Here is a 26,181-nt window from a genome sequence, read left to right on the forward strand (position 1 = left end):
CATGAATCTCAGTTGCTGTTTGGAACTCAAAGGAGAGAAAAGACCCTGCCTGCGGGGTCTCTTTGGGCTGGGGCCTTCCCCCGTGGGCTGCTCTCCCTCATTCTCCTTTTCTTCTTGCTTCTCTACCTCCTTCTCCTCCTCCTCCTCCTCCTCCTCCTCCTCCTCCTCGTTCTCCTCCTCCTCCTCCTCGTCCTCTTCCTCAGGGGTGCTCTCGGATTCCACATTGCCCATCCGCTGGGCCATGGTGAGATGAAAGGCACGGCAGCTGAAGCCCTGCAGGACGCCGCCCTTCACGTGCTGCTGGAGGATCTCCAAGGTGGGGAAGACCCGGCAGCAGGCCATGCACCTGAAGCCGGTCTCCATGGTCAGCATCCAGTCCGCTGTCTTGGCGCTGGGTCTCTCCTCGACGGCAGGTGGCCCTGATGGGCTGCCTGGCTCTGCCCTTTCCTCATACTCTTTCTCCTCCCCAGTGGGCTCACTGTCAGACAGGAGGCTTTTGGTGCACACATCAGAAGAGGGGTCAGTGGCTACTGCGCACACATCCTCAGGAAGGGTCACTTCTTCTATCCTCAGCTGCTTTTCAGGCAACTCCAAGGGTTTCTTTGTCTTCCAGGAGACAGCGACACCCTTGTTCACTTGTACCTGCATGTAGTATATTTTCATGCCCCTTTCCTCTTTGTCTGGGTGCAGATAGTTCTTACAGGGTGAAGAGGGTGAGGAGGAGACACAGTGTGATGGGGAAGCGGTCTCTCCTTCTTCCTGATCCTGGGCTAGGGGTGGTCTAGGCTGGGCAGTGTCTCGATGAAATCTCCGGATTCCTGAAAAAGGAAATTAAAATCATAATAACATGCATGGGCCATGCCGGAAGCTGAGGGAGCAGGTGTGGTAGACGAGAGAGGGACATTGGCACGACATAGCAATGTCGTGAGCTTGGTGTCCGTTGGCCGTAGGACGGAGTGGTGTATGTGGTGTCATCTGTGGGCTTTTCATGTGCGTGGGGGGGTATACTGGAGCGGTGTCTGTATACAGGGGTGTGGAGTATGGTGGTGAGGGCTGTAGTATGTGAGGGATGCGGCTGGATGCGTGTACGATGAGGAGTGTGAGTTTGGGAATATCGGTGGTGCATTCCTTGTGGAATGGGGCTGTGGTGCAGGAGAGTACTGTGGAGCACGTGCTTGGGGTTGATGTGCACTGAGAAGGGCTGTGCCTGGAGGGCGCGTGTATGTGTGAGCTGTGTGCACCTGAGCTGGATGGTCCTGCTCTCAGGCTGGAGGTGTATGATGCAGAACTCTGTCCTTCTCTGGAAGCAAAGGCAAAGACAAAGCCTACATTTTCCTCTGAAGATGCTTAATCTGGTCCCTCTTCCCTCCACCTCAAGCCCAGACCTTTCCGGCCCCTGCTCCTTGACTTCCCCACCATGGTAGTAGCAGTATTCACACACACACCCCCAGACTCAGCTGGCATCCACGCCCTCGGAACAGCTCAGCCATCCTGCCCAGGCTCCTCCACAGAGCCCTCATCACCTCTGATGACCCTGGATTTCCTCTCAGCCTCCCTGGGATCTGTGTGCCTCCTGCTTCACAGCCAAGCACCCCGTCACCTGAGGAGCCCCACGCCCTTACCAGCGTAGCTGAGCTTGCGCAGAGTAGAAGTACAGAAGAAGTATTTAGAGGCAGAGGAGACCTCCACTGCCCCTGGGCTGCAGCCTTGGGCCACCACAGTGGATCCAAGCCGAGGGGGATCCTCTTGTGACTTCGAGATTCCTGAGGGAGGAATGAAAGGCTCAGGGTGGGTTCATCAGTCCTCTGTCCACAAATATTTACTGAGTGTGTGACACGTGTCAGGTGCAGTGAATACACACAGTTGAGAGTGTGGTTCCCAGTGGATCCTCCAGGATTTAATTCCAATCAATACTTATTCTCTCACTGTCTAGTTGGTAATGTAGGCCTCGGTGGTGACTGTGAGTGTGTGGGAAGAGTGAGTGATGTGTATCAGTTAAGTCTGTGGTAAGTGTGGGGTTGGCATGGGGAGCACAGTGCAGACGTGTCTATCTGTGTCTGTGGCCTTTGTGTGCATGGTTTCTGTTCACAAGTCAGGAATTCTGGGACATGTAACGTTTCCTCATTACATGGTGTGGCTTGTATTTATGGTGCGTGTTCATTCATTCATTCACCAAGATTCAGTAAGCAGCTACTCGTGTGTATCCGGCACTCTTCCATTGTTGTAGTCTTTCGTAACGCTGCACATTCTAGTAGGGGAAGACACACACTAAACAAAACTACAATAAATATATAATACATCAGCTGGTGGTAAGTATATAAGGGTTGCCAGACTTAGCGAACAAGAATACAAGGCACCCAGTTAAATTTCAGTTTCAGATAAACCCAGAATAATCTTTTAGTGTAAGTATTCCCATGCAGTATTTGGCCTGACTTAGTTTTAGTGTAAGTATAGCCCATACAATATGTGGGACATACGGATACTGAAAAATTACTTGTTGTTTATCTGGAATTCAAATTGAACTGGATAGCCCATATTTTCTCTGGCAATCCTGACATGGGTTACTGAGACTGTGGTTTACTGTGGTTTGTACAAAGCGGGTCTGGCATTACGCAAGAATGTGTTATAAGTGTGGTGTGTATGACACGTGACTGGTTCTTATAGAGGTATTTAGAAATGGCTAAAGTTAGCTGTGTTTGTGCAAGAGTTGAGGAGATACATGTATATAGTGTGTGTGTGTGTGTGTGTGTCCTATATATATAGTGTGTGTGTCTATATACATATCTCATCTCCAGCGTTTGGTGTTGGAGGAGAGGATTGTGATACATGTGGGTTGTATGAGAATGTAGTACAGGAGGGATGCGTGTATATACCTCCATGTGCTCTGTGTGGTTTACTAAAGAAGTTATATGTGGGGTGTGTGATATTTTTGCTGTATCAGAGTGTACATGGGTGTATGAGTTACTGTCTCATAAAACACCCCTAACAAGAATTCTGTATACACTCTTACGTACACCGAGTGTCAGCCAGGTCCAGGCAGGGTGACAAGAACTTTACCACGCAGACTTTATATCTGGTAAGCACTCTACCCCCATTCATCTCGCTCTTCTCTGCACTACCACACACACACACACACACACACACACACACACACACACACTCACACACACACACACAGGAACATAGGGCAAAATATTCTGAATGGTCAGGGGCAGTCATTGCCTTCCCCAGCCTGTCCCAGCCACTGCCTGGAAATCTGCCTGCTGTCTAGAGCTCCATTCCCAGGGCCCATCCTACAGTCTCCATGGCCCTGGGCCTGGTAGGAGCTACTGGGCTCTAATCTGGGACAGAGGCCTCTAGCTGGAGCTCTGGGGTGACCACCCCTCTCCCAGGGCAAGCTACTCGCCTACATTTAATGCACGCAGGCACCACGTGGCCCGTGGCTCTCAGAGCTCCCCGCAGGACCCTGAGGCCATTTCTCACCCCCGCTCACGCGGTCTCAGTCTCTGGAAAACCCTTCCCTTCCCTTGATCTCCTTTGGGAAATTCTTCCTGTTGAAGGAATAAAACCTCCTTGCTTTCAATATGACACCATCCCTAGACAAACAATCTTCTTTCAAAGTGCATTCCACTTGTCAAGATATTTTTCAACAGGGCCTTCAACTCATGGTGCTTCTCTTTCCACTTTGGTAAAAGAGGCCAAGCAACTCATGGGTCTCTCTCAGCATCCTTGCATCCTTCACATCCCCCACCTCATGACCCCTAGGAAAGATCCAAGAGCATAAGAGAGAAATCGGGGACTGAGAAAAGCTGCACCTCTAGGTCTGTGCAAGCAGGATGCAGCCTGCTGTGAGTCCGACAAAGCTCCAGGCCCGGCTGCCCCAGGAGAGAGTCCTCAGACCAGCGGAGCTGACCTCCCATCTCCCAGGGGGCATCTGGCCGTTCTGTGCCGTCTCACACCACAGGGACCCTCCGGATAGATACGGCAGCATCAGTGAGACAAGGTCTCTCGCTCCCTGCTTCACAGGTGACACGTTCTCAGTCCCCCGCTTCCTAGAGAAGCTTCAGTTTGGCAGAAACCCATGTGCCCCAGACAAGTTGCCCCCCACATACCTCCTCCGTTCTCGGCAGTTTCCTGGGACTCTTCATTTTCCAGATGTTTCCTCTTTTGTCGCCGTTCCATCGTACCAACTAGAAGTCTCCCTTAGAAGATGCCTCAAGAGATGTCCAACTCCTCCTCTTCCCTACAGGTTGGCCCTTCTTGGCTCTTGGGCAATCCGTTGAAATGATTCAATACAAACAAAAATAGTCAAGTCTCCTAAATGGCTGAAAAACTTGTACCACTTGGTGAACCAGCAGTAGTGCCTAGTGCTCACCAGGGCTGTTATGTTTGCAAGGTTGCCAGGCTCACAGTGGAATTCTGTGACCTCAGTGATGACATCAGAGCATTCGGTGGACCTAGGTTGAGCACAGTGTCTGCAATAGCACAGGCCCCATTTTCAAGAACAATTCCTTTTTCCCAGCCGAAGCTTTCCCGTGAAAGGGAAAGGTTCCTACCATATCTATTATAAATTGTATCATAACATGTCTATTATAAAATTCACATTTTGATTGGAGATCTTTTAATGTCTTTTCTAGAGAGATTTAATATGAATGTTTTAAATGGTCTCCAGTTTCCCTGTGGATTATTGACATTTTAAACTCTGCACTTCAATTTTCCCTCAATACGTGTAATTTTGTCACGGCTATTTCTGTACTTAAAGATGAGGAACTATATAATTGATTTCTTCATTTTTTCCCCATCTCTTTCCAAGGTACTGCATTTGATTGTGTCTTGCGACTGAGTGAAAAATGCTAGTCCTTGAGTCAGGACATTGGGCCCTTTAGCAAGTAACTCAACCTATCTGGGCTTCAGCTTCTGTATGTGCGATCAAGAGGCTTGGACTAGCTGACTTTTCAAATGCTGTGTTTCTTTGATTCACTCTCACTTACTGATCTGCTCCTTAAGAAGAGGGTCTGTTCTCATAAAGTAACAACAGTCTTTCGTACTCAGTTTGTTAGTTATATTGCCTTCTACGTATGCTTAGCTCTAAATAATTTATACGGCTCTTGTGACAAATTTTAGATCTTCTTTTTTTCTTATTTTCTTTTATAGTTTCTAATTTGTTATCGCCAGTGTAGAGGAGCCTGATTGACTTTTAAAATTTATTGATCTTGTATGTGTGTGCCTTGTTGAACCGTCTTATTAGTTCCTGCTAGTTTATCTGTGGGTTCTTTTGGGTCTCCTAGATAAATGAGCATATTAAATGTAAATAATGTGTTCTTTGGATAAAGTTTATTTTCTTGCATCTCTATATATAGAAGCAATATGTTGAATTGATTTAAATATTTAAATACTTACATACCTGTTATCACAATCTAACATTGTTTATCTTATTTTCTTTCAATCAATATTATGTTTTCAAGATTTATCCACGTGAATCCATAGAGATCTAGGTCTTTGATTTTTGACTGTTTGATATTATGTGATCACATGCATATAGCATCATTTATTTTCCATTCAAGCATTATTGGACAATTGGATTGTTTCCCTCCCTTCTCTAGAACAAACAACATTTCCTAGAATATCCCTGAAGATGTCTGACAGTCGAGAAGGGCCAGGCTGCCCGAAGGATTGCTACTTGCTTTTAGCCACCTTCCAACAGGCCGTCTCCAGCCAGCAATTTGAAGCACAGCTGAAATGAGAACTGCCCCAAATGTAAAGATCTTAGGAGCTTCCTAGAAGGTGGGAGGTTAATGATAGGCATCCTGCTGGGATCCCAGGGGAGTCTGAGCTGGCCTGAAGCTCATCTTCCTCCTCCACCTCTCAAGAGAAATGTGGAGGAAAGAAGACTTCAAAAACTGTGAGCAGGCAGAGGGAGAGATATTGGGGGCCGAAGCTGTAACTGAGGTCTTGGAGTGGGCTGTGAGCACGCAGAGCCTCTCGAGAGCCAGGCTCTGCCTTCTGAGAACTTCTCCCCTAAGGCTGCTCATAATTCACGTGATACCAGCCATATAGAGCCGACTTGGCCCACACTGTCACAGAAAGCCTTATCAGAATCTCTTCTTCTTCATACACTCTTGTGTCTGTTACTTGGTTATTGCCTTTGGTACTCCAGTGATGTGAACCACAGTCGCCAGGGGATGGAGGACACTAGTGACCCATCTTGCTCTGTGGCCTCAGTCCACAGCTGGATGGTAAGGGAAGAGGCCAAATGAAGGTCAAGAAGGAAAGATGGAGTTTGAAGAGAAGACCTGAGTTAAGGATGTCTTCTCAAGTCTTGATGACTGAAATGTAGCTCCAGTACCTGAAGTCCTGCTTGTTCTCAAGGCTGACCGCGGGGCTGGGTGCACTCAGTGAAGGAACCGTATACACTTAGAATTTCCTTGCTTGCTCACACTTGCCCTCCTCTGATACACACTCTGCAAGACTGATCTTCCCCTGAAACAACTTTCCACCTGCTACTGTCATCTCAGGAACATTTGCTTCACCTTCCTAGTGTCCCCCTAGAATGCCATTGCAGCCAATTCATAATTTGATAATCATGCTGCTTACCATATTCTCAGCAACTTCTGAGAAATTTTATTCACTTTATTCCATAGTCTTCACCCATCAATAATCTTCCTTAACTTCCTAGCTGCAGGTTAACCCATTCGGAATCATTTCTTTTGCTTTCTCTTCTTTGGCAAATCCTTTCTATCTTTTAAGGTCTTTTTCTTGTCTCTCTACAATCTTGCCTTCCTGAACTTCTTTTTTTTTTCGTTTAAGTAACCTTTCAATCTCCTTCCGCAATTTCCTCATAAACATTGAGAGTTTATTCCTCACACGTTAGACAGCGGTTTATGAATGGCCAGGCATAATGGACTCAGAATGAGTTGGCATCCCCGAGGTACCTGTCTTGCTGGGGAGCCACAGGTGAAGGGCTGTCTGCTGGACACATGTTTGCATGGAGTCAGGCTGAGTGGCCTCAGGGTGTTTGCTCTGCACTTGTGTGTGTTTCTCCCTAGTTGGTTTCCTTGTCCAGCCACCTGTGACCTCCCTCCATCCAGCCCAGGGAATCCTTCTCATCACAGGGGTAGGATGTTTGTCTCATTTTCCATCACATCCTTTCCCCAAAGTTTGGTTGTGAGTTGTTCCCATTCCAAAGACCTTTCCTCTTTGAAGAGAAAAGAGAAAATCTTGTCTCTCCTTTTCTCTCACTTCACTTCTGCTCTATTATCTCCTCCGTCCAGAATGGCCCACTGACTCACATGGGTGTAGATCCAAAGATGGCAAGAAATGCCAGCAATTCTGAGATAATAATACGGATGGATCAGGAAAACTTGAAAACCTTTATCCCGCCACATTAAAAAAAATTGCACTTCCAGTGTATTCAGAGTCTCAGTGTAGAAACACAAATGATAGAGAAATTGAATGACACTCAAGTTTTTCTTTCCTCCTTTCCTGATTTATTCTAATCCTCCAGGTTAACATGATGAACTCTTTGTTGTGTAAAGTTTCAGACATTTTCTACCCATGCACACTTTTCTTCTTTTCACATTAGAGTGTGAACTAGGTCACTTTCAACATGCTGTGATTCTGTGATTCACTGTCTCCCACCGAGTCATCCACGGATAAAGTCATCTGTTTCACGGAGAACTATTTCCAATAGCTAATAGCCAATGTCTGTGGAGTGCTTACTCTGTGTCGGTTTCTTGTAACTACTTTACAGATCATTTGTACAGCGTACCCATGGACCAGGTACAATTATGACCCCCAAGTGACAGATAAGTGCAGATAAGTACAAATAAATACAGAGGCCAAGTGACTTGCCCAAGACACTGGAGCAAATCAAAATCCATGCCTCTGTAATCATTTTGCTCTATTGCCTCTGTCTGGGAGGCTTGATGATTTGGCAACTAAAACCTTAAATATCATGTTCCATTTTTATATCTGTGACACAAGCGTGGGGCTGTGATACGGGGTAAGTAACCTGACTACTTTTGAAAACCCTTATGCACCTGGATGAAAGTAAGCCAGGGACTGCAAGCCATAGATTTAAGGTTTCCTACCAACTTTTAAAAATAGCTTCTTGAATGCAATTTATGTAGTGTCAAGTCTAGGATGTAGTCCAAATAGTAACAGAAAAATGGAGATATGTAGAAAAATACTTAAAGTTGACAAGTATTGGGAGTGTAGTATTTTTGGGGCCAGCGTGTAGACCACAGGAAAACTTGCTGTTTCCATCCCAAAGGGAAGAGCCCTACGTTGCAACTGCCAAGGTCCCTGGGACAGCAAGTGTGCTCACTGCTTAGTAAAGAAGCATCCTCAGTTTGATAGAATCATATGGGAGCCTTACATTTGGTTAGCAGTTCTACATTCTTGATGTAATAATATTTTCAGGGTGTGGGAGGGTATCAAGCTCTGAAAATACCCTTGGAGAGATCTGCTTATTAAGTTTGGCTTTTTCAGTCTCCCTACTACTTCTTTACTAAACACCAGGCGGTTTCCTTCACTTTTCAGAACCATATTGTTTTTCCCTTCTCTAATGAACTTTGAAATACTTTTGGATGAGCTATTGAGATTGGGAAAAAATAAACATCTCTTTAAAATAAGGAAGATAATAACAATGACAAGTAGAAAAAGCTCTAAAACAGAGAATATCCTCCATTCTAGCCACTGACTGGGAGTGGAAGGTTCGTGCTCGCTGTCCAGGACGTAGAAATAAAAGCTGAGGAGGCGCTGAGGCGTCTCCTGGATCTCTATGAGCCTCCATCATTTCTGCTGAGTAGGGTTGACAGATAAAATATAGACTGTTTAGTTAAATATGAATGTTTGAAAAACAACGAGTACATTTTGAAGATAAGTATGCCCCAAATAGTTCATAGGATCTACTTATACTAAAAATAATGACTTATTATTCATGTGAAGTTCAAGGTTAACTGGGTATCCTGTATTTTTATGTCCTAAATCTGACAGCCCTACTGATGATCCACAATGGAGGCAGTTGAGGAACGGTACATGCTGGCTCTCGGACAGTCAGAAATGGCTTCAGCAGATCCAGGTACAGTATGAAATTCTTTTTGGATGTAGCTCAGAAGCCATGGCCAGCCCTTGACTGCAAGTACTGCCTCGGGTTTCCCTGAGGTGGGGTAAACCTTCCTCTTAATGGCCTTTTGGTAAGTCTGGAAGACCATATCCAAGGGGAGCCCCAAAGTCAGTTTCATCCTCACAACCATGTTTCCAATTCCTGGAATTGGCTGCATGTGACTCACAAGAGCTGAGGAGGTTTGTGGAAGTTGGGAGTGTCATAGCTTGAACCCTTTGTAGGTAAAGTTTTGCTGTTGTGAGAGTTTTAACAGGAGCAATGTGAAAGACTCCAAGTCCCCAGGTAGATAGAAATAATCCTGTCCTACCTGTGTGTATGTGACAAGTCTCTAATAGTTCAGAGAGCAAGTATCTGGTCTTAGAAAGACTGATCCAAGCTTGGATGTTTCTGGTGACAAGGCAAGGTCCTGAGTTTCAAGTTCACCTTTTATGGTTGAGGAGACAATAAGGTGGTCAGAAGGGAAATCATGGAGGAGACCTTGGCTTCATCCATCGTGCAGGCTTGTATATGTGGTTCTATGCAGATTGTGTTTCAAAGGTGGAGCTTGTTTACAACTATGAACATTCTCCGATGTGCTTTTTGGACCTTCATTCCCAGAGCGAGAGCAGTGCCGAGGCTCTAGAAATGCCATGGATATTCTGAGCTGTCAGTGGCATTTCCCCGGTACTGTTCCCTTGGTGCCGCTCCTTGAAATGTCCAAAGGGATTATCATGTGTCTTGTGGCGGGTCCTAGCATTGTGAAAGGAAGCTGCTGCACCTGGCTCAGAGGATTTCGGATGTGGTGGGAGGAGGAGTAGTACTACGACTATAAATTGTATCACAGCATATCGATTCCATCTTTAGAGTGGGGTTGGGGGGTTATGAAGGGGGGCTTTTATTGTACTTTTATACATTGTACCCTTGAAACTAATTCAATTTTTAAAAATTAATTAATTTATTTGGGGCTGCATTGGGTCTTTGTCGCTGCTAGCGGGCGTTCTCTAGTTGCAGTGAGCAGGGGCTCCTCTTGGCTGTGGTGCACGGGCTTCTCATTGCAGTGGCTTCTCTTGTTGCAGAGCATGGTCTCTAGGCACGCAGGCTTCCGTAGTTGTGGCACGTGGGCTCGGTTGATGTGGCACACGGGCTCTAGAGCGCAGGCTCAGTAGTTGTGGCGCGCGGGCTTAGTTACTCCGTGGCACGTGGGATGTTCCCAGACCAGGGCTCGAACCCATGACCCCTGCATTCGCAGGCATATTCTTAACCACTGCTCCACCAGGGAAGCCCGATAATTCAGTTTTTTATAAAGAGAAGATTCCTAATATTATTCCAAAATTTTAAAAATATGTAGTTGGATAACACTATGAAAAATTAACTGATATATTCTTTTATTATTTCTCTTTGCTCCCTGGATCTTTTTCCCCATCCAGTCAGCTAGGCACTGTGAGTTCACTGCATTAGGAAGGTAAAGACTCAGCAGAAATGAGGGAGAAAAACAGAAAAGTCTCAGCTTTGGAATGTTCACAACGGAGGCCACAGTAGAACAGGTGAGAATTCTGTGAACCAAAAATAAATGTCGTCTCAAATGCAAAAAAGTATTCTCTGCACTGGGAGGCAGGAGAGGGAGGGAGGGAAGGACTGAAGGAGAGAGATCAGTGTGGCCAGGGACATGGAGACTGTGCTTAAGGACGATATGCCCAGGAAGAGAATCAGAATCTGGAGAAGATTCAGCCTGCACGTGATCATTGCCTCCAGCCAGCACCCTCATCTCAGACGTTGGGAAATTCAGAGACAGAGTGGGAGTACGTCAGGAGGGCCACGCGCATAGTCTGTGTGGCAGGGGTTGTGGCCGTTCCCTATTTGTGAGGAGTCCCCAGCAATTTGCAGGCCTCTTCTGGAAAATGCTGGCGGACGTCTCTAGTGCTTATGTGAAAGCTTGTTCACAAACCTTGAAAGATACAGATGTAGATGACAGATAGATGCATAGATAGAAAAATGTCATTAAATAAAAGCTCCAGGAAAGGTTTGGAAAATGCCCTTTATTGCATAGGACACTTCTATTGTCATATGATGTTAGACTGAGTGCCGGTCCCTTCATCCTCCTTCAGACCACGGCATTCTGTCTGCTACTCTCCCGAGGGTCCTTTCTTCTCCCTGGAAGGGATAAAACAAATGAGGTAGAACAGGAAGAGACAAGAAGCACTCCAAGCTCTGCTGGTCAGGGTTACCCTCCAGCATTGCCTTAATGCTCAGAGCCACACACACCACAGTGAGCTTGGCTCCAGATCTACTACCACGCAACGAAGGTTCTGGAACATTTCCATATCTCGGGGGACCTCATTTCCACGTGACTCTCTTTCATATTCCCCTTTGTCACAGAAGGCTAGGTCCAGTGGTCCGGGTGAGATCTCGGCTCAGGCCCAAGGCTCTCAGACCTCAAAGTTCTGGTCCTGCAAGGGCCCCTGTCCTCTCTTGAGACCACTCCTGGCTCTCTCTGCCGAGAAGGAGCTGCTGGCAGTACGTCCTCTAAGAGTTGAGGTCCATCGTGCAGACCCTGAGAAAACTCCTAGGAAAAGGCTCCACCTTCTTGTTTACGTCAACAGAGGTCAATGCCTTTGTTAGTGCTGGGTGTGTCCCATTTGATGCAACTGCAGAGCCATTAGGTAAACCAGCACATGTGTGCGGCCCCTTCCCTTAGACTCCTCTGGGCCCTCGTGACATAGGCTCAGAAGACTGCCAGCCTCAAGCCTTACCTCTTCCAAGGGACGGCCACACCGTCTTCCAGGATCTTCTGTCCCATGAATCTCAGTTGCTGTTAGGAACTCAAAGGAGAGAAAAGACCCTGCCTGCGGGGTCTCTTTGGGCTGGGGCCTTCCCCCGTGGGCTGCTCTCCCTCATTCTCCTTTTCTTCTTGCTTCTCTACCTCCTTCTCCTCCTCCTCCTCCTCCTCCTCCTCGTTCTCCTCCTCCTCCTCCTCGTCCTCTTCCTCAGGGGTGCTCTCGGATTCCACATTGCCCATCCGCTGGGCCATGGTGAGATGAAAGGCACGGCAGCTGAAGCCCTGCAGGATGCCGCCCTTCACGTGCTGCTGGGGGATCTCCAAGGTGGGGAAGACCCGGCAGCAGGCCATGCACCTGATGCCGGTCTCCATGGTCAGCATCCAGTCTGCTGTCTTGGCGCTGGGTCTCTCCTCGACGGCAGGTGGCCCTGATGGGCTGCCTGGCTCTGCCCTTTCCTCATACTCTTTCTCCTCCCCAGTGGGCTCACTGTCAGACAGGAGGCTTTCGGTGCACACATCAGAAGAGGGGTCAGTGGCTACTGTGCACACATCCTCAGGAAGGGTCACTTCTTCTATCCTCAGCTGCTTTTCAGGCAACTCCAAGGGTTTCTTTGTCTTCCAGGAGACAGCGACACCCTTGTTCACTTGTACCTGCATGTAGTATATTTTCATGCCCCTTTCCTCTTTGTCTGGGTGCAGATAGTTCTTACAGGGTGAAGAGGGTGAGGAGGAGACACAGTGTGATGGGGAAGCGGTCTCTCCTTCTTCCTGATCCTGGGCTAGGGGTGGTCTAGGCTGGGCAGTGTCTCGATGAAATCTCCGGATTCCTGAAAAAGGAAATTAAAATCATAATAACATGCATGGGCCATGCCGGAAGCTGAGGGAGCAGGTGTGGTAGACGAGAGAGGGACATTGGCACGACAAAGCAATGTCGTGAGCTTGGTGTCCGTTGGCCGTAGGACGGAGTGGTGTATCTGGTGTCATCTGTGGGCTTTTCATGTGCGTGGGGGGTATACTGGAGCGGTGTCTGTATACAGGGGTGTGGAGTATGGTGGTGAGGGCTGTAGTATGTGAGGGATGCGGCTGGATGCGTGTACGATGAGGAGTGTGAGTTTGGGAATATCGGTGGTGCATTCCTTGTGGAATGGGGCTGTGGTGCAGGAGAGTACTGTGGAGCACGTGCTTGGGGTTGATGTGCACTGAGAAGGGCTGTGCCTGGAGGGCGCGTGTATGTGTGAGCTGTGTGCACCTGAGCTGGATGGTCCTGCTCTCAGGCTGGAGGTGTATGATGCAGAACTCTGTCCTTCTCTGGAAGCAAAGGCAAAGACAAAGCCTACATTTTCCTCTGAAGATGCTTAATCTGGTCCCTCTTCCCTCCACCTCAAGCCCAGACCTTTCCGGCCCCTGCTCCTTGACTTCCCCACCATGGTAGTAGCAGTATTCACACACACACCCCCAGACTCAGCTGGCATCCACGCCCTCGGAACAGCTCAGCCATCCTGCCCAGGCTCCTCCACAGAGCCCTCATCACCTCTGATGACCCTGGATTTCCTCTCAGCCTCCCTGGGATCTGTGTGCCTCCTGCTTCACAGCCAAGCACCCCGTCACCTGAGGAGCCACACGCCCTTACCAGCGTAGCCGAGCTTGCGCAGAGTAGAAGTACAGAAGAAGTATTTAGAGGCAGAGGAGACCCCCACTGCCCCTGGGCTGCAGCCTTGGGCCACCACAGTGGATCCAAGCCGAGGGGGATCCTCTTGTGACTTCGAGATTCCTGAGGGAGGAATGAAAGGCTCAGGGTGGGTTCATCAGTCCTCTGTCCACAAATATTTACTGAGTGTGTGACACGTGTCAGGTGCAGTGAATACACACAGTTGAGAGTGTGGTTCCCAGTGGATCCTCCAGGATTTAATTCCAATCAATACTTATTCTCTCACTGTCTAGTTGGTAATGTAGGCCTCGGTGGTGACTGTGAGTGTGTGGGAAGAGTGAGTGATGTGTATCAGTTAAGTCTGTGGTAAGTGTGGGGTTGGCATGGGGAGCACAGTGCAGACGTGTCTATCTGTGTCTGTGGCCTTTGTGTGCATGGTTTCTGTTCACAAGTCAGGAATTCTGGGATATGTAACGTTTCCTCATTACATGGTGTGGCTTGTATTTATGGTGTGTGTTCATTCATTCATTCACCAAGATTCAGTAAGCAGCTACTCCTGTGTATCCGGCACTCTTCCATTGTTGTAGTCTTTGGTAACGCTGCACATTCTAGTAGGGGAAGACACACACTAAACAAAACTACAATAAATATATAATACATCAGCTGGTGGTAAGTATATAAGGGTTGCCAGACTTAGCGAACAAGAATACAAGGCACCCAGTTAAATTTCAGTTTCAGATAAACCCAGAATAATCTTTTAGTGTAAGTATTCCCATGCAGTATTTGGCCTGACTTAGTTTTAGTGTAAGTATAGCCCATACAATATGTGGGACATACGGATACTGAAAAATTACTTGTTGTTTATCTGGAATTCAAATTGAACTGGATAGCCCATATTTTCTCTGGCAATCCTGACATGGGTTACTGAGACTGTGGTTTACTGTGGTTTGTACAAAGCGGGTCTGGCATTACGCAAGAATGTGTTATAAGTGTGGTGTGTATGACACGTGACTGGTTCTTATAGAGGTATTTAGAAATGGCTAAAGTTAGCTGTGTTTGTGCAAGAGTTGAGGAGATACATGTATATAGTGTGTGTGTGTGTGTGTGTGTCCTATATATATAGTGTGTGTGTCTATATACATATCTCATCTCCAGCGTTTGGTGTTGGAGGAGAGGATTGTGATACAGGTGGGTTGTATGAGAATGTAGTACAGGAGGGATGCGTGTATATACCTCCATGTGCTCTGTGTGGTTTACTAAAGAAGTTATATGTGGGGTGTGTGATATTTTTGCTGTATCAGAGTGTACATGGGTGTATGAGTTACTGTCTCATAAAACACCCCTAACAAGAATTCTGTATACACTCTTACGTACACCGAGTGTCAGCCAGGTCCAGGCAGGGTGACAAGAACTTTACCACGCAGACTTTATATCTGGTAAGCACTCTACCCCCATTCATCTCGCTCTTCTCTGCACTACCACACACACACACACACACACACACACACACACACACTCACACACACACACACACAGGAACATAGGGCAAAATATTCTGAATGGTCAGGGGCAGTCATTGCCTTCCCCAGCCTGTCCCAGCCACTGCCTGGAAATCTGCCTGCTGTCTAGAGCTCCATTCCCAGGGCCCATCCTACAGTCTCCAGGGCCCTGGGCCTGGTAGGAGCTACTGGGCTCTAATCTGGGGCAGAGGCCTCTAGCTGGAGCTCTGGGGTGACCACCCCTCTCCCAGGGCAAGCTACTCGCCTACATTTAATGCACGCAGGCACCACGTGGCCCGTGGCTCTCAGAGCTCCCCGCAGGACCCTGAGGCCATTTCTCACCCCCGCTCACGCGGTCTCAGTCTCTGGAAAACCCTTCCCTTCCCTTGATCTCCTTTGGGAAATTCTTCCTGTTGAAGGAATAAAACCTCCTTGCTTTCAATATGACACCATCCCTAGACAAACAATCTTCTTTCAAAGTGCATTCCACTTGTCAAGATATTTTTCAACAGGGCCTTCAACTCATGGGGCTTCTCTTTCCACTTTGGTAAAAGAGGCCAAGCAACTCATGGGTCTCTCTCAGCATCCTTGCATCCTTCACATCCCCCACCTCATGACCCCAAGGAAAGATCCAAGAGCATAAGAGAGAAATCGGGGACTGAGAAAATCTGCACCTCTAGGTCTGTGCAAGCAGGATGCAGCCTGCTGTGAGTCCGACAAAGCTCCAGGCCCGGCTGCCCCAGGAGAGAGTCCTCAGACCAGCGGAGCTGACCTCCCATCTCCCAGGGGGCATCTGGCCGTTCTGTGCCGTCTCACACCACAGGGACCCTCCGGATAGATACGGCAGCATCAGTGAGACAAGGTCTCTCGCTCCCTGCTTCACAGGTGACACGTTCTCAGTCCCCCGCTTCCTAGAGAAGCTTCAGTTTGGCAGAAACCCATGTGCCCCAGACAAGCTGCCCCCCACATACCTCCTCCGTTCTCGGCAGTTTCCTGGGACTCTTCATTTTCCAGATGTTTCCTCTTTTGTCGCCGTTCCATCGTACCAACTAGAAGTCTCCCTTAGAAGATGCCTCAAGAGATGTCCAACTCCTCCTCTTCCCTACAGGTTGGCCCTTCTTGGCTCTTGGGCAATCCGTTGAAATGATTCAATACAAACAAAAATAGTCAAGTCTCCTAAATGGCTGAAAAACTTGTACCACTTGGTGAACCAGCAGTAGTGCCTAGTGCTCACCAGGGCTGTTATGTTCGCAAGGTTGCCAGGCTCACAGTGGAATTCTGTGACCTCAGTGATGACATCAGAGCATTCGGTGGGCCTAGGTTGAGCACAGTGTCTGCAATAGCACAGGCCCCATTTTCAAGAACAATTCCTTTTTCCCAGCCGAAGCTTTCCCGTGAAAGGGAAAGGTTCCTACCATATCTATTATATATTGTATCATACCATGTCTATTATAAAATTCACATTTTGATTGGAGATCTTTTAATGTCTTTTCTAGAGAGATTTAATATGAATGTTTTAAATGGTCTCCAGTTTCCCTGTGGATTATTGACATTTTAAACTCTGCACTTCAATTTTCCCTCAATACGTGTAATTTTGTCACGGCTATTTCTGTACTTAAAGATGAGGAACTATATAATTGATTTCTTCATTTTTTCCCCATCTCTTTCCAAGGTACTGCATTTGATTGTGTCTTGCGACTGAGTGAAAAATGCTAGTCCTTGAGTCAGGACATTGGGCCCTTTAGCAAGTAACTCAACCTATCTGGGCTTCAGCTTCTGTATGTGCGATCAAGAGGCTTGGACTAGCTGACTTTTCAAATGCTGTGTTTCTTTGATTCACTCTCACGTACTGATCTGCTCCTTAAGAAGAGGGTCTGTTCTCATAAAATAACAACAGTCTCTTCCTAACCTTGGGTTGGGCGGAGTTTAACTGTTCGTACTCAGTTCGTTAGTTATAATGCCTTCTACGTATGCTTAGCTCTAAATAATTTATACGGCTCTTGTGACAATTTTTAGATCTTCTTTTTTTCTTATTTTCTTTTATAGTTTCTAATTTGTTATCGCCAGTGTAGAGGAGCCTGATTGACTTTTAAAATTTATTGATCTTGTATGTGTGTGCCTTGTTGAACCGTCTTATTAGTTCCTGCTAGTTTATCTGTGGGTTCTTTTGGGTCTCCTAGATAAATGAGCATATTAAATGTAAATAATGTGTTCTTTGGATAAAGTTTATTTTCTTGCATCTCTATATATAGAAGCAATATGTTGAATTGATTTAAATATTTAAATACTTACATACCTGTTATCACAATCTAACATTGTCTATCTTATTTTCTTTCAATCAATATTATGTTTTCAAGATTTATCCACGTGAATCCATAGAGATCTAGGTCTTTGATTTTTGACTGTTTGATATTATGTGATCACATGCATATAGCATCATTTATTTTCCATTCAAGCATTATTGGACAATTGGATTGTTTCCCTCCCTTCTCTAGAACAAACAACATTTCCCAGAATATCCCTGAAGATGACTGACAGTCGAGAAGGGCCAGGCTGCCCGAAGGATTGCTACTTGCTTTTAGCCACCTTCCAACAGGCCGTCTCCAGCCAGCAATTTGAAGCACAGCTGAAATGAGAACTGCCCCAAATGTGAAAATCTTAGGAGCTTCCTAGAAGGTGGGAGGTTAATGATAGGCATCCTGCTGGGATCCCAGGGGAGTCTGAGCTGGCCTGAAGCTCATCTTCCTCCTCCAGCTCTCAAGAGAAATGTGGAGGAAAGAAGACTTCAAAAACTGTGAGCAGGCAGAGGGAGAGATATTGGGGGCCGAAGCTGTAACTGAGGTCTTGGAGTGGGCTGTGAGCACGCAGAGCCTCTCGAGAGCCAGGCTCTGCCTTCTGAGGACTTCTCCCCTAAGGCTGCTCATAATTCACGTGATACCAGCCATATAGAGCCGACTTGGCCCACACTGTCACAGAAAGCCTTATCAGAATCTCTTCTTCTTCATACACTCTTGTGTCTGTTACTTGGTTATTGCCTTTGGTACTCCACTGATGTGAACCACAGTCGCCAGGGGATGGAGGACACTAGTGACCCATCTTGCTCTGTGGCCTCAGTCCACAGCTGGAGGGTAAGGGAAGAGGCCAAATGAAGGTCAAGAAGGAAAGATGGAGTTTGAAGAGAAGACCTGAGTTAAGGGTGTCTTCTCAAGTCTTGATGACTGAAATGTAGCTCCAGTACCTGAAGTCCTGCTTGTTCTCAAGGCTGACCGCGGGGCTGGGTGCACTCAGTGAAGGAACCGTATACACTTAGTATTTCCTTGCTTGCTCACACTTGCCCTCCTCTGATACACCCTCTGAAAGACTGATCTTCCCCTGAAACAACTTTCCACCTGCTACTGTCATCTCAGGAACATTTGCTTCCCCTTCCTAGTGTCCCCCTAGAATGCCATTGCAGCCAATTCATAATTTGATAATCATGCTGCTTACCATATTCTCAGCAACTTCTGAGAAATTTTATTCACTTTATTCCATAGTCTTCACCCATCAATAATCTTCCTTAACTTCCTAGCTGCAGGTTAACCCATTCGGAATCATTTCTTTTGCTTTCTCTTCTTTGGCAAATCCTTTCTATCTTTTAAGGTCTTTTTCTTGTCTCTCTACCATCCTGCCTTCCTGAACTTCTTTTTTTTTCGTTTAAGTAACCTTTCAATCTCCTTCCCCAATTTCCTCATAAACATTGAGAGTTTATTCCTCACACGTTAGACAGCGGTTTATGAATGGCCAGGCATAATGGACTCAGAATGAGTTGGCACCCCCGAGGTACCTGTCTTGCTGGGGAGCCACAGGTGAAGAGCTGTCTGCTGGACACATGTTTGCATGGAGTCAGGCTGAGTGGCCTCAGGGTGTTTGCTCTGCACTTGTGTGTGTTTCTCCCTAGTTGGTTTCCTTGTCCAGCCACCTGTGACCTCCCTCCATCCAGCCCAGGGAATCCTTCTCATCACAGGGGTAGGATGTTTGTCTCATTTTCCATCACATCCTTTCCCCAAAGTTTGGTTGTGAGTTGTTCCCATTCCAAAGACCTTTCCTCTTTGAAGAGAAAAGAGAAAATCTTGTCTCTCCTTTTCTCTCACTTCACTTCTGCTCTATTATCTCCTCCGTCCAGAATGGCCCACTGACTCACATGGGTGTAGATCCAAAGATGGCAAGAAATGCCAGCAATTCTGAGATAATAATACGGATGGATCAGGAAAACTTGAAAACCTTTATCCCGCCACATTAAAAAAAATTGCACTTCCAGTGTATTCAGAGTCTCAGTGTAGAAACACAAATGATAGAGAAATTGAATTACACTCAAGTTTTTCTTTCCTCCTTTCCTGATTTATTCTAATCCTCCAGGTTAACATGATGAACTCTTTGTTGTGTAAAGTTTCAGACATTTTCTACCCATGCACACTTTTCTTCTTTTCACATTAGAGTGTGAACTAGGTCACTTTCAACATGCTGTGATTCTGTGATTCACTGTCTCCCACCGAGTCATCCACGGATAAAGTCATCTGTTTCACGGAGAACTATTTCCAATAGCTAATAGCCAATGTCTGTGGAGTGCTTACTCTGTGTCGGTTTCTTGTAACTACTTTACAGATCATTTGTACAGCGTACCCATGGACCAGGTACAATTATGACCCCCAAGTGACAGATAAGTGCAGATAAGTACAAATAAATACAGAGGCCAAGTGACTTGCCCAAGACACTGGAGCAAATCAAAATCCATGCCTCTGTAATCATTTTGCTCTATTGCCTCTGTCTGGGAGGCTTGATGATTTGGCAACTAAAACCTTAAATATCATGTTCCATTTTTATATCTGTGACACAAGCGTGGGGCTGTGATACGGGGTAAGTAACCTGACTACTTTTGAAAACCCTTATGCACCTGGATGAAAGTAAGCCAGGGACTGCAAGCCATAGATTTAAGGTTTCCTACCAACTTTTAAAAATAGCTTCTTGAATGCAATTTATGTAGTGTCAAGTCTAGGATGTAGTCCAAATAGTAACAGAAAAATGGAGATATGTAGAAAAATACTTAAAGTTGACAAGTATTGGGAGTGTAGTATTTTTGGGGCCAGCGTGTAGACCACAGGAAAACTTGCTGTTTCCATCCCAAAGGGAAGAGCCCTACGTTGCAACTGCCAAGGTCCCTGGGACAGCAAGTGTGCTCACTGCTTAGTAAAGAAGCATCCTCAGTTTGATAGAATCATATGGGAGCCTTACATTTGGTTAGCAGTTCTACATTCTTGATGTAATAATATTTTCAGGGTGTGGGAGGGTATCAAGCTCTGAAAATACCCTTGGAGAGATCTGCTTATTAAGTTTGGCTTTTTCAGTCTCCCTACTACTTCTTTACTAAACACCAGGCGGTTTCCTTCACTTTTCAGAACCATATTGTTTTTCCCTTCTCTAATGAACTTTGAAATACTTTTGGATGAGCTATTGAGATTGGGAAAAAATAAACATCTCTTTAAAATAAGGAAGATAATAACAATGACAAGTAGAAAAAGCTCTAAAACAGAGAATATCCTCCATTCTAGCCACTGACTGGGAGTGGAAGGTACGTGCTCGCTGTCCAGGACGTAGAAATAAAAGCTGAGGAGGCACTGAGGCATCTCCTGGATCTCTATGAGCCTCCATCATTTCTGCTGAGTAGGGTTGACAGATAAAATATAGACTGTTTAGTTAAATATGAATGTTTGAAAAACAACGAGTACATTTTGAAGATAAGTATGCCCCAAATAGTTCATAGGATCTACTTATACTAAAATAATGACTTATTATTCATGTGAAGTTCAAGTTTAACTGGGTATTCTGTATTTTTATGTCCTAAATCTGACAGCCCTACTGATGATCCACAATGGAGGCAGTTGAGGAACGGTACATGCTGGCTCTCGGACAGTCAGAAATGGCTTCAGCAGATCCAGGTACAGTATGAAATTCTTTTTGGATGTAGCTCAGAAGCCATGGGCAGCCCTTGACTGCAAGTACTGCCTCGGGTTTCCCTGAGGTGGGGTAAACCTTCCTCTTAATGGCCTTTTGGTAAGTCTGGAAGACCATATCCAAGGGGAGCCCCAAAGTCAGTTTCATCCTCACAACCATGTTTCCAATTCCTGGAATTGGCTGCATGTGACTCACAAGAGCTGAGGAGGTTTGTGGAAGTTGGGAGTGTCATAGCCTGAACCCTTTGTAGGTAAAGTTTTGCTGTTGTGAGAGTTTTAACAGGAGCAATGTGAAAGACTCCAAGTCCCCAGGTAGATAGAAATAATCCTGTCCTACCTGTGTGTATGTGACAAGTCTCTAATAGTTCAGAGAGCAAGTATCTGGTCTTAGAAAGACTGATCCAAGCTTGGGTGTTTCTGGTGACAAGGCAAGGTCCTGAGTTTCAAGTTCACCTTTTATGGTTGAGGAGACAATAAGGTGGTCAGAAGGGAAATCATGGAGGAGACCTTGGCTTCATCCATCGTGCAGGCTTGTATATGTGGTTCTATGCAGATTGTGTTTCAAAGGTGGAGCTTGTTTACAACTATGAACATTCTCCGATGTGCTTTTTGGACCTTCATTCCCAGAGCGAGAGCAGTGCCGAGGCTCTAGAAATGCCATGGATATTCTGAGCTGTCAGTGGCATTTCCCCGGTACTGTTCCCTTGGTGCCGCTCCTTGAAATGTCCAAAGGGATTATCATGTGTCTTGTGGCGGGTCCTAGCATTGTGAAAGGAAGCTGCTGCACCTGGCTCAGAGGATTTCGGATGGGGTGGGAGGAGGAGTAGTACTACGACTATAAATTGTATCACAGCATATCGATTCCATCTTTAGAGTGGGGTTGGGGGGTTATGAAGGGGGGCTTTTATTGTACTTTTATACATTGTACCCTTGAAACTAATTCAATTTTTAAAAATTAATTAATTTATTTGGGGCTGCATTGGGTCTTTGTCGCTGCTAGCGGGCGTTCTCTAGTTGCAGTGAGCGGGGGCTCCTCTTGGCTGTGGTGCACGGGCTTCTCATTGCAGTGGCTTCTCTTGTTGCAGAGCATGGTCTCTAGGCACGCAGGCTTCCATAGTTGTGGCACGTGGGCTCGGTTGATGTGGCACACGGGCTCTAGAGCGCAGGCTCAGTAGTTGTGGCGCGCGGGCTTAGTTACTCCGTGGCACGTGGGATGTTCCCAGACCAGGGCTCGAACCCATGACCCCTGCATTCGCAGGCATATTCTTAACCACTGCTCCACCAGGGAAGCCCGATAATTCAGTTTTTTATAAAGAGAAAATTCCTAATATTATTCCAAAATTTTAAAAATATGTAGTTGGATAACACTATGAAAAATTAACTGATATATTCTTTTATTATTTCTCTTTGCTCCCTGGATCTTTTTCCCCATCCAGTCAGCTAGGCACTGTGAGTTCACTGCATTAGGAAGGTAAAGACTCAGCAGAAATGAGGGAGAAAAACAGAAAAGTCTCAGCTTTGGAATGTTCACAACGGAGGCCACAGTAGAACAGGTGAGAATTCTGTGAACCAAAAATAAATGTCGTCTCAAATGCAAAAAAGTATTCTCTGCACTGGGAGGCAGGAGAGGGAGGGAGGGAAGGACTGAAGGAGAGAGATCAGTGTGGCCAGGGACATGGAGACTGTGCTTAAGGACGATATGCCCAGGAAGAGAATCAGAATCTGGAGAAGATTCAGCCTGCACGTGATCATTGCCTCCAGCCAGCACCCTCATCTCAGACGTTGGGAAATTCAGAGAGAGAGTGGGAGTACGTCAGGAGGGCCACGCGCATAGTCTGTGTGGCAGGGGTTGTGGCCGTTCCCTATTTGTGAGGAGTCCCCAGCAATTTGCAGGCCTCTTCTGGAAAATGCTGGCGGACGTCTCTAGTGCTTATGTGAAAGCTTGTTCACAAACCTTGAAAGATACAGATGTAGATGACAGATAGATGCATAGATAGAAAAATGTCATTAAATAAAAGCTCCAGGAAAGGTTTGGAAAATGCCCTTTATTGCATAGGACACTTCTATTGTCATATGATGTTAGACTGAGTGCCGGTCCCTTCATCCTCCTTCAGACCACGGCATTCTGTCTGCTACTCTCCCGAGGGTCCTTTCTTCTCCCTGGAAGGGATAAAACAAATGAGGTAGAACAGGAAGAGACAAGAAGCACTCCAAGCTCTGCTGGTCAGTGTTACCCTCCAGCATTGCCTTAATGCTCAGAGCCACACACACCACAGTGAGCTTGGCTCCAGATCTACTACCACGCAACGAAGGTTCTGGAACATTTCCATATCTCGGGGGACCTCATTTCCACGTGACTCTCTTTCATATTCCCCTTTGTCACAGAAGGCTAGGTCCAGTGGTCCGGGTGAGATCTCGGCTCAGGCCCAAGGCTCTCAGACCTCAAAATTCTGGTCCTGCAAGGGCCCCTGTCCTCTCTTGAGACCACTCCTGGCTCTCTCTGCCGAGAAGGAGCTGCTGGCAGTACGTCCTCTAAGAGTTGAGGTCCATCGTGCAGACCCTGAGAAAACTCCTAGGAAAAGGCTCCACCTTCTTGTTTACGTCAACAGAGGTCAATGCCTTTGTTAGTGCTGGGTGTGTCCCATTTGATGCAACTGCAGAGCCATTAGGTAAACCAGCACATGTGTGCGGCCCCTTCCCTTAGACTCCTCTGGGCCCTCGTGACATAGGCTCAGAAGACTGCCAGCCTCAAGCCTTACCTCTTCCAAGGGACGGCCACACCGTCTTCCAGGATCTTCTGTCCCATGAATCTCAGTTGCTGTTTGGAACTCAAAGGAGAGAAAAGACCCTGCCTGCGGGGTCTCTTTGGGCTGGGTCCTTCCCCCGTGGGCTGCTCTCCCTCATTCTCCTTTTCTTCTTGCTTCTCTACCTCCTTCTCCTCCTCCTCCTCCTCCTCCTCCTCCTCCTCCTCCTCGTTCTCCTCCTCCTCCTCCTCGTCCTCTTCCTCAGGGGTGCTCTCGGATTCCACATTGCCCATCCGCTGGGCCATGGTGAGATGAAAGGCACGGCAGCTGAAGCCCTGCAGGATGCCGCCCTTCACGTGCTGCTGGAGGATCTCCAAGGTGGGGAAGACCCGGCAGCAGGCCATGCACCTGAAGCCGGTCTCCATGGTCAGCATCCAGTCCGCTGTCTTGGCGCTGGGTCTCTCCTCGACGGCAGGTGGCCCTGATGGGCTGCCTGGCTCTGCCCTTTCCTCATACTCTTTCTCCTCCCCAGTGGGCTCACTGTCAGACAGGAGGCTTTCGGTGGACACATCAGAAGAGGGGTCAGTGGCTACTGCGCACACATCCTCAGGAAGGGTCACTTCTTCTATCCTCAGCTGCTTTTCAGGCAACTCCAAGGGTTTCTTTGTCTTCCAGGAGACAGCGACACCCTTGTTCACTTGTACCTGCATGTAGTATATTTTCATGCCCCTTTCCTCTTTGTCTGGGTGCAGATAGTTCTTACAGGGTGAAGAGGGTGAGGAGGAGACACAGTGTGATGGGGAAGCGGTCTCTCCTTCTTCCTGATCCTGGGCTAGGGGTGGTCTAGGCTGGGCAGTGTCTCGATGAAATCTCCGGATTCCTGAAAAAGGAAATTAAAATCATAATAACATGCATGGGCCATGCCGGAAGGTGAGGGAGCAGGTGTGGTAGACGAGAGAGGGACATTGGCACGACAAAGCAATGTCGTGAGCTTGGTGTCCGTTGGCCGTAGGACGGAGTGGTGTATCTGGTGTCATCTGTGGGCTTTTCATGTGCGTGGGGGGGTATACTGGAGCGGTGTCTGTATACAGGGGTGTGGAGTATGGTGGTGAGGGCTGTAGTATGTGAGGGATGCGGCTGGATGCGTGTACGATGAGGAGTGTGAGTTTGGGAATATCGGTGGTGCATTCCTTGTGGAATGGGGCTGTGGTGCAGGAGAGTACTGTGGAGCACGTGCTTGGGGTTGATGTGCACTGAGAAGGGCTGTGCCTGGAGGGCGCGTGTATGTGTGAGCTGTGTGCACCTGAGCTGGATGGTCCTGCTCTCAGGCTGGAGGTGTATGATGCAGAACTCTGTCCTTCTCTGGAAGCAAAGGCAAAGACAAAGCCTACATTTTCCTCTGAAGATGCTTAATCTGGTCCCTCTTCCCTCCACCTCAAGCCCAGACCTTTCCGGCCCCTGCTCCTTGACTTCCCCACCATGGTAGTAGCAGTATTCACACACACACCCCCAGACTCAGCTGGCATCCACGCCCTCGGAACAGCTCAGCCATCCTGCCCAGGCTCCTCCACAGAGCCCTCATCACCTCTGATGACCCTGGATTTCCTCTCAGCCTCCCTGGGATCTGTGTGCCTCCTGCTTCACAGCCAAGCACCCCGTCACCTGAGGAGCCCCACACCCTTACCAGCGTAGCTGAGCTTGCGCAGAGTAGAAGTACAGAAGAAGTATTTAGAGGCAGAGGAGACCTCCACTGCCCCTGGGCTGCAGCCTTGGGCCACCACAGTGGATCCAAGCCGAGGGGGATCCTCTTGTGACTTCGAGATTCCTGAGGGAGGAATGAAAGGCTCAGGGTGGGTTCATCAGTCCTCTGTCCACAAATATTTACTGAGTGTGTGACACGTGTCAGGTGCAGTGAATACACACAGTTGAGAGTGTGGTTCCCAGTGGATCCTCCAGGATTTAATTCCAATCAATACTTATTCTCTCACTGCCTAGTTGGTAATGTAGGCCTCGTTGGTGACTGTGAGTGTGTGGGAAGAGTGAGTGATGTGTATCAGTTAAGTCTGTGGTAAGTGTGGGGTTGGCATGGGGAGCACAGTGCAGACGTGTCTATCTGTGTCTGTGGCCTTTGTGTGCATGGTTTCTGTTCACAAGTCAGGAATTCTGGGACATGTAACGTTTCCTCATTACATGGTGTGGCTTGTATTTATGGTGTGTGTTCATTCATTCATTCACCAAGATTCAGTAAGCAGCTACTCCTGTGTATCCGGCACTCTTCCATTGTTGTAGTCTTTGGTAACGCTGCACATTCTAGTAGGGGAAGACACACACTAAACAAAACTACAATAAATATATAATACATCAGCTGGTGGTAAGTATATAAGGGTTGCCAGACTTAGCGAACAAGAATACAAGGCACCC

The sequence above is a fragment of the Mesoplodon mirus genome, assembly GCF_964341445.2.
Source record: "Mesoplodon mirus genome assembly, contig: SUPER_14_unloc_5, whole genome shotgun sequence".
Classification (NCBI taxonomy): Eukaryota; Metazoa; Chordata; class Mammalia; order Artiodactyla; family Ziphiidae; genus Mesoplodon; species Mesoplodon mirus.